At 45.1% G+C, this 8,055-nt stretch overlaps 2 pseudogenes; both read right to left on the bottom strand.

The window, feature by feature from the left end:
- Nucleotides 1–5,222: 5,222 nt before the first annotated feature.
- On the bottom strand, nucleotides 5,223–5,298 carry LOC123038434 (uncharacterized; annotated as a pseudogene).
- A 363-nt stretch (nucleotides 5,299–5,661) lies between these two features.
- LOC123038430 (uncharacterized) lies at nucleotides 5,662–5,736 on the bottom strand (annotated as a pseudogene).
- Nucleotides 5,737–8,055: the final 2,319 nt, after the last annotated feature.

Raw genomic sequence — 8,055 nt, 5'->3', positions numbered from 1 at the left:
TCATAACCGTGCTAGGCCAGAAGGAAGCATCTCCAAGGGCCGTCAAAATGAGGAGGTCATTGAGTTTGGTATTGACTTTATTCCTGACCTTAAGCCGATTGGTGTTCCTGAATCGCGGCATAAGGACAGACTGGATGGAAAAGGCACGCTAGGAGGGGAACAAATAATATGTATGGACGGACATTCTCTCACTGAAGCACACTACACAGTTCTACAGAATTCCGCCTTGGTGGCTCCGTATATGGATGAACACAAGAATTTGCTACGCTCCAAACAGCCGGAGCGGTCTGATGACTGGATTACACGTGAACAAACCAGGAGTTTCGCCAGCTGGTTGCAGACACGTACCATGCATGACACCTCTATTGAAGATGACCTGTACTTGTTGTCCCAGTTACCATCTTCGAATATAATGACTTTCAAAGGGTACGAGATAAATGGTAATACATTTTACACGATCGCCCAAGATAAAAAGAGCACCAACCAAAACAGTGGTGTCCGCTTTGATGCAGAAACGAAGACGGGAAAGCAAACATATTATGGTTATATACAGGACATATGGGAACTTGACTATCGACGTGGTTTGAAGGTCCCTTTGTTTCGGTGCAGATGGGTCAATATGACACGAGGTGGGGTAACGGAAGACGCGCAGTACGGAATGACAACAGTGGATCTCAACAATCTTGCGTATGCAGACGAACCATTCGTCCTAGCCAATGATGTGGCACAGGTTTTCTATGTGAAGGACATGTCTACCAAGCCAAGAAAAAGAAAAGATAAGGAAGCGAATGCATCGTATGATGAGCCAAAGCGGCACATAGTTCTTTCTGGGAAGAGAAACATCATGGGAGCGGATGACAAGACAGACAAGTCAGAAGATTATGAAAAGTTTGATGAAATTGCTCCATTCACAGTGAATATTGACCCGAGCTTCCCGTTAAATGATGAATATTTTCCATGGCTATGACGCAAATGGACACACGCAAAGAAATAGTTTCACACCCAAAGATCTGGGATGTGATCGGCTTCACTATCATCACTTTCTTTTGTGTTTCACACCCAGGAGGGAATCTCTGTAATAGTTAGGGTAGCTAGTTATGTGTTTTGGCATTTGAAACGCGAAGAAATTTTATGTGCAAGCAAATTTCTTTCATGCATTTACTGATTCTTTCAGCTAACTGACCCTGAAATTGAAAAGCATTTCAAATGAACTCAGAAAAGGTTGAAAGTTGGCATGGTATCATAATTTCACCCACATAGCATGTGCAAAAAAGTAGAGAGGGTTACCGCAAAAACTGGATGCACTTCGTGTACAAAATGGACAATCTGTTTCGAATTATCAGGGTTTCGGACGAAAACTCATCTGTTACAAAGGCATTTCATTTTTTAAATAACCTAAGCATTAACAAATTGAATATAATGATAAAACACACTAATATTAAGCATAAGAAAAAAGAATCACTGAAAAATCTATTTTCAAAGTTAAGTTATTCACAAAAATAAATAAAGCAAAAAAATAAGAAAAAAAGCCCACCTACTGGCCCACAGCGGCCTGCATACGACTATAAACCCAAATTCAAGTTGGGCCAGGATGCAGGCCCGCTAGCCCAGTAGGCCCAACAGGGCATCGCAAAAGAGGTAGGCCCAGAAGGCCTGCTTAAGAGAGGAGCTCGAGACAGCAGCGACGGCGGGGCTTATAAGCAGGTGCGAGTGCCCCTCGGCTAGCAAGGTGGGACTAAACTTGTGTGCCCCTCGCCTGGTAGCGCACACCCTTTAGTACCGGGTCGTGGCACCAACCGGTACTAAAGGGGGGGCCTTTAGTACCGGTTGGAGCCACCAACCGGTACTAAAGGGGGTCGCTTCCCGCTGCTTGGGCTAGCCAAAAAGACCTTTAGTACCGGTTGGTGGCTCCAACCGGTACTAAAGGTGGGTTCTATATAAGAAAACACTTCAAAATTTCGTGAGTTTCTCATCTCTCCCTCTGCTTCTTCTCCTCTGCACCGTCGCCCGCCGCCCCCGCTGTCTCCATATCCCTCGTCGCCGCCCCGGCCCGTCGCCGCCCCCGTCGCTGCCCCGTCGCCGTCGTCCCGTCCCCGTCGTCCCCGTCGTCACCGCCGCCCCGTCCCGGCCCGTCCCGGCTGCGTCGTCACCGTCCCCGTCGTCGTCGCCGCCCCAGCCCGTACGTCCCCGTCCCCATCGTCGCCGCCCCGTCGTCGCCGCCCCATCGTCGCCGCGCCCGTCGCCGTCCCTGTCACCGCGCACCCCCCGTCGCCGCCCCCCGTCGCCTCTCGCCTCGCCGGCCGGTGAGCGCGCGCACACACACACACATACATTTTAAGTTATAGATTTTTCTGTTTTTTAGAAATTGTTAGACATTTTCTGTTTTTTAGAAATAGTTAGAAATGGTAGAATTATTAGAATAGTTAGAAATGTTAGAATTGTTAGAACTGTTAGAATTGTTAGAAATTTTTTCTGTTTTTAGTTATGGAAATAGTTATAAAAATGATAGAATTGTTAGAAATTTTTCTGTTTTTTAGTTATAGAAATAGTTATAAAAAAGTTAGAATTGTTAGAAATTTTTCTGTTTTTTAGTTATAGAAATATTAGAAATGTTATAGAAATGTTAGTTATATATAGCATTGTTAGAAATGTTATAGAAATGTTAGAAATTTTAGTTATCAAAATCCAATCATTAAAAAAATGTTACTTTTTGCGGGCATATAGCTAGTATTTGTTGTCGACGATGCCCGGCCCGCATCCTCGCCGTTGACACGTCCGGGACGACGTCCAGCTGACCCATGTCCGGGACTGGGCTCCGCCGGGCTGGCACTGGAAGGTGCTGCCTGGAGGGGCGCGCCGCTTGATGAGGAACCCGGCCCCAGGTCCTGTCGTCGACCCTGATCTCGTTTGGTGGCGTTCGCGTGGGCCAGTTTCGGTGCGGAGGGAACCGGCCCCGCCGGAGGTGGTACGTCATCGTGTCAGGGAGGAGGACGAGCACATCCATCACTACATGGTTGCGTTAGAGGGCGGCAGGTTCTCCAATACCTGGCAGTTTCTTCAGGGATCTCACTTCAGCTATGATCCTGTGAGGGTTCCTTCTCTTTGGGTGTCCACCGCCCGCGCCGCAGGAACCGCGAGTGTCCTAGATTCTTCTGTAGTATTCGATCTTTAATTAGCTACCTAGCCAGTGATGTACTATTCAATATTATATATTATTCGAGACGATGTATTCGAGATTAAATCTATTATTCGAGACGATGTATTCAAGATTATATCTATTATTCGAGACGATGTATTCGAGATTATATCTATTATTCGAGATTATACTAAATTGTTTTATATTTCTTTTGGCATAGTTAAATAAAAGCTATGGCGGACAATACCGACAGAGAGAGAGAACAGACCATGTTCGATATGATACGCGGGCCAGATGATGATCAGAATGAAGAAGATTATGACGGCTCCGAATTTCTAAACAACACCGGAGAGGGTGATATGATATTCGATCGCGACTATCGAATTGATGAAGTCATGAACTACGATCCTGAAACAACAAACACCGGCGAGGTATATATATTTATATAAGCAAGAATCTGGTGATCGTCACATGTTTTAAATGAGTTGAAGATATATTAACGAATCGATCTTTCTTCTTTCAGCCATCCGGATCGAGCAAATCTTTAGGCAAAAGGACGAAACGAGGCCCGAACAAAAAGTTGAAGGAGGACGTAAAGTACAATATTGAGGCATTCAAACCTGATGGCGAACCATTAGCGCCTAAGAAGATTGCGGACAAGTTCGTTCGTCAGTGCGGAGTTCTTGTGAAGGACCAACTCCCGATCTGCCTTCAAGAATGGAGAAAGCCAGCAAAGCCACGTCCAAATGTTACTTTTGTCGACGAGAATAAAAAAACTGCTTTGGGATACTCTCATGGAACATTTCACCCTACCAGATCATTTCACGGAAGCAGATGTGCAGAAAGTCAAGGACGCTGCTTTTAGGAAGATGGCGGTTGCATTCAAGAACCACAAGAGATGTGAATGGGAGAAGTACGTCAAGGGAGGAAGGAAGACTCCAGTATTCGAGGGGATACTAGAGAACCAAAGTGCTTCTTGGGACGATTTCATGAAATTCAATGATTTAGAATTAGCTAAGGAACGGTCGAGAATAAACAAGAAGAATGCCGAAAAAAGGATAAGTTCCATAAGCTGGCACTACAAGAAATATGTCAACTTGTGACCACCACTATTGGTCACTGAATGGTCACAAATTTCCATTTGTGACCTTTTTGTGACCAAAAACATAAGGTCAAAAGCTGGCCGTCGTAAACTGACTATAGCGACCTTTCTTCTGGAATGGTCGCAAACGTTTATGACCAAAATATGTCCACTGTGGCGTTTTGGTCACTAGCAACCTCCGCAGGCCACGTAGGCATCCAGCGTGGCAAGCTGATGTGGCACAAGATTCAGCCCGGTCCAATTCAGCGTTTTACATGGGCCTAGCCCATTAATTCAACCTTTTATTATATTTTCGTTGTTAATTCTGGTCGGCTTCATGGGCCAAGCCCAACGTTGTAGCCTTTTTTATTGTTGGCCCATGGCCTTTTATTATTTATTGCTTTTCTATTTTTAGCCATTATATATTCAAGCTGGTCCCACTAGTCAGATGGGTCCCACTTGTCATGATCATCTCTCAAATTGGTCTCACATGTCAGAAATGTACAAAATTGACAGATTATTTTCATAAGTGGACCCATTGGTCAAGTTTCCACTAAATAAATCTATTACAATCTTTACAACACATATATGCTACAATATGCTACTCTTCACTAAGTAGAACTTGACGGCTTCACACTTCACGGCTTCACACTTGAGCATCTGTAAAAGAGGAACAACCACAAATTTAAATCTCAATTGCAGTATATGCAGAAGTAGTTCAAAGTTGAAACAACATCAATTAAACACACATGCACAGAAACATAGGAGTCAAAATGCAGTATAGGACCAGGACAAGGAAACTCCTGTTATCAAATCAACACACAACTTGTAGCAAAACAGCACAAAAACATGTGGATATCTCATGTGAGCATCATGCTGTGGTTTTATTATACAATGATATAGCAACAGAATACAATATCTTCAATGCAAACCAGCAAGAGAATTGCTCCTGCTAGCTGCTGTTGCTGCCACAAAACGCATGACACATTAGTTACAGTACAATCTATGGATCAGAAGTAGCTGGTTACACTAATCATGAAATATCAGTGGGAATCCGAACGATTTTCTTCTTCACCCGGAGTCATGCAGTTCAACCCAACAGAACACAATGAGCAATAAGGTTCATAACCAATGAAGGAATGCATGTACAGTCAGTCTAAAGCAGTAAAAATGTGCAAATGTACTTCAGGAGATGGCGTGACCCGTCGATTTTCTTCATCACCCAGGTAATGCACATCTCATCAGCCAGCAGAACACAAAAAAGAGGATACGAAAATTACTGCTAAGAGGTTTGCAAAAAATCAAAGGAAAGTATTTGCTCAATAATAAAGGAGTACTCCCTCTGTAAACTAATATAAGAGTGTTTATATCACTAGTTTAGTATTCTAAACACTCTTATATTAGTTTACGGAGGGAGTACATATGTATTCCAAGAGATGGCATGATCCGTCAGAAGTATCTGGTTGTAATAATCATGAAAATCAGTGGGAATCCGAACAATTTTCTTCATCACCCAGATCATGCACATCTCAGCCAGCAGAACATCACAAGTAACATATGTAAAACAATGATTCTGAGCATGAGCAAACAATGATTCTGAGCATGAGCAAACAATGATTCTAAGCATGAGCAAACAATGATTCTATTAGAGTACCAGCAAATCAGACTGAACTTTCATGGAATGATTAGTATAACTAGACCCATTTTAGTGTAGCATTACATAAAATACTAGTAGCAGTCGCACAAGCAACTATTGAGCACTTAAGAAACAGGACAGGGAAACAACATACCCTGATGGTGCCCAGGCTGCAGCCTCAGAACCCTGCAAAACCACAAGCGACGTTAACATCAAACACACATATAGACGCACCATGTTATGAAATGGACATATAAGACGTTAACATCAAATTCACAGTTTAGAAAATTAGTATCTTCTTTGCAAAGGTGAAATGAGATGAGCGAACTTGATTTGGCTTTTTAGCTTCCATAATTTCTACTTGCAGCAGATGTTATGAAATAGACTTACTGAATTATCTGAATCAAGGAAAGAAATCTGCAACTAGCTTCAGACCATCTATTACACAGACTTAGAAATCTATTTCCATCCAACTTCTTTTACTTTTCTACAAGACTACAAAAGTTTTAGACAACTCCAAAGTCCTAGATTTGTTCACAGGTTATTCAATACAAGTAAATTTGTTCACAGATTATCTACAAGATTAGAACAGTTTCAGACACCTCACACTAACAGTTTCAGATTTCAACAGATTCAGACAACTGTTTTTCAGACTTGGAACAATTTCAGTAAACTGTTCTTCAGACCACAACAGTTTCAGTAAACTATAGCAAAGTCTGAATGTCGTGGAAAACAAATGATGTCACTAACCAAGGGTCCCGATCAGGAAGATGGTGATCTTGAGGGTCCCGCCATAGCCACCGTCGGGCAGGTCGACGACGAGCGGGGTGAGTTGAGCTCGCTAAGCAGGTCAACTACTACTACAGAAAATATGCCCTCGCTAAGCTGAGATCTCAATCAACAGAGGCAAGAAGTCGACCAAACCAAACCAACCAGGGCGTTGTTCTTGACGCTGAGCATGAGAATGGAGAGGGGCCCCGTGCTGAACTCCTCCTCCTCCTTCTTCCCCTGCTGCCAACAAAACAAAGACAGAACCAATGACCGTGTCAGTAAGCTGCTGTGGTGGATGAGAACACCGTCGAGGGAGAAGAGGGGCGGAGGAAAGCAGTAGTGCTAATCTAGTTTGAAGAACAATGCCAGCAACTCAACATGGCCTCGTACTTATTGGTAGGCAAAGGATGGTAAGCAATGATGCAGAGAATGGCCAGGTAATTAAGGGGCAACGTGATTGTGCCCAGCAACAGTAGATGGTGGTCTACTGTTTGTTTGACAGCATTATTAATAGGTGTTTCGTGCTGTCTTCTCAGGCAACAACAGTCAGGTACAAGTACACCTAGCAGCAGAGCTGCCAAGGACGGATGGACAATGCATATCATCTGTCAAGAAAGATCTACCCACCTAACTGAAAATTGGACAGAGTATGTGACTAGAATGAAAGGAGAAAAAAGGAATTCTAGGTCCTTTTTCTGGAAACAAAATAATTTACCGGACGCATGCATACACGGGCCAGGGAAGAAAATGATGCAGTGAATTAGTCTGACAGATAGAGAGAAAGAACAGGGAAGGGGATTGTACTACTCACCGGGACGTCCTCTTGGAAGACGCCGTAGCTGTGGGGCACCTCCATGTCGAACTCCATGCTGTTCCTCGGAGCATCAAACCCTGCAATTGAGCCCAATGAGAATCGGTTAAACTTGCTGCAACACACTAGACTTGGCTCGTTCTAAAAAACTCAGCGGAAGCTACTAATCGAGCGAGAAGAGGGGCTCACCGGTGTGCCCTTGCTTGGCGGCGACGTGGAAGGCATCGAGGTCGAGGCGGGAGCGGAGCTTTGCGGCCTCGAGGTCGTAGAGCGGGAGGAGGAGGCGCACGGCCTCGGCGTCCGCCGGGACGTAGAGCACGGACTCCTCGGCGCCGGCCAGGAGGCGGCGCACGGCCTCGGCGTCCGCGGATCGGAGGGCCGCGAAGAGCGCCTGGTGGGAGAGCGGCGGGAGATCCATTGTCGGGCGGGCGGCCAACCGGAGAGCCGGCGTGGAGCTGACCAAACGGAACCGTAGCGCGTCGGCCGACCTGCTCGACTCGATTTAGGGCATAGGGTAGGGAAAGATGGTGAGGGGAGGGAGGGACGAGGTCGGCGGCGGTGGTGAGGAGGGCTGCGAGGTCGGCGGTGGGTGGGAGCGGCGAGGAGAGAACTGGATCATT

Source organism: Triticum aestivum, chromosome 2A (genome assembly GCF_018294505.1).
Source record: "Triticum aestivum cultivar Chinese Spring chromosome 2A, IWGSC CS RefSeq v2.1, whole genome shotgun sequence".
Classification (NCBI taxonomy): Eukaryota; Viridiplantae; Streptophyta; class Magnoliopsida; order Poales; family Poaceae; genus Triticum; species Triticum aestivum.
Note: the sequence above shows the minus strand (reverse complement) of the source record. Positions and strands in the feature narration are given on the sequence as shown.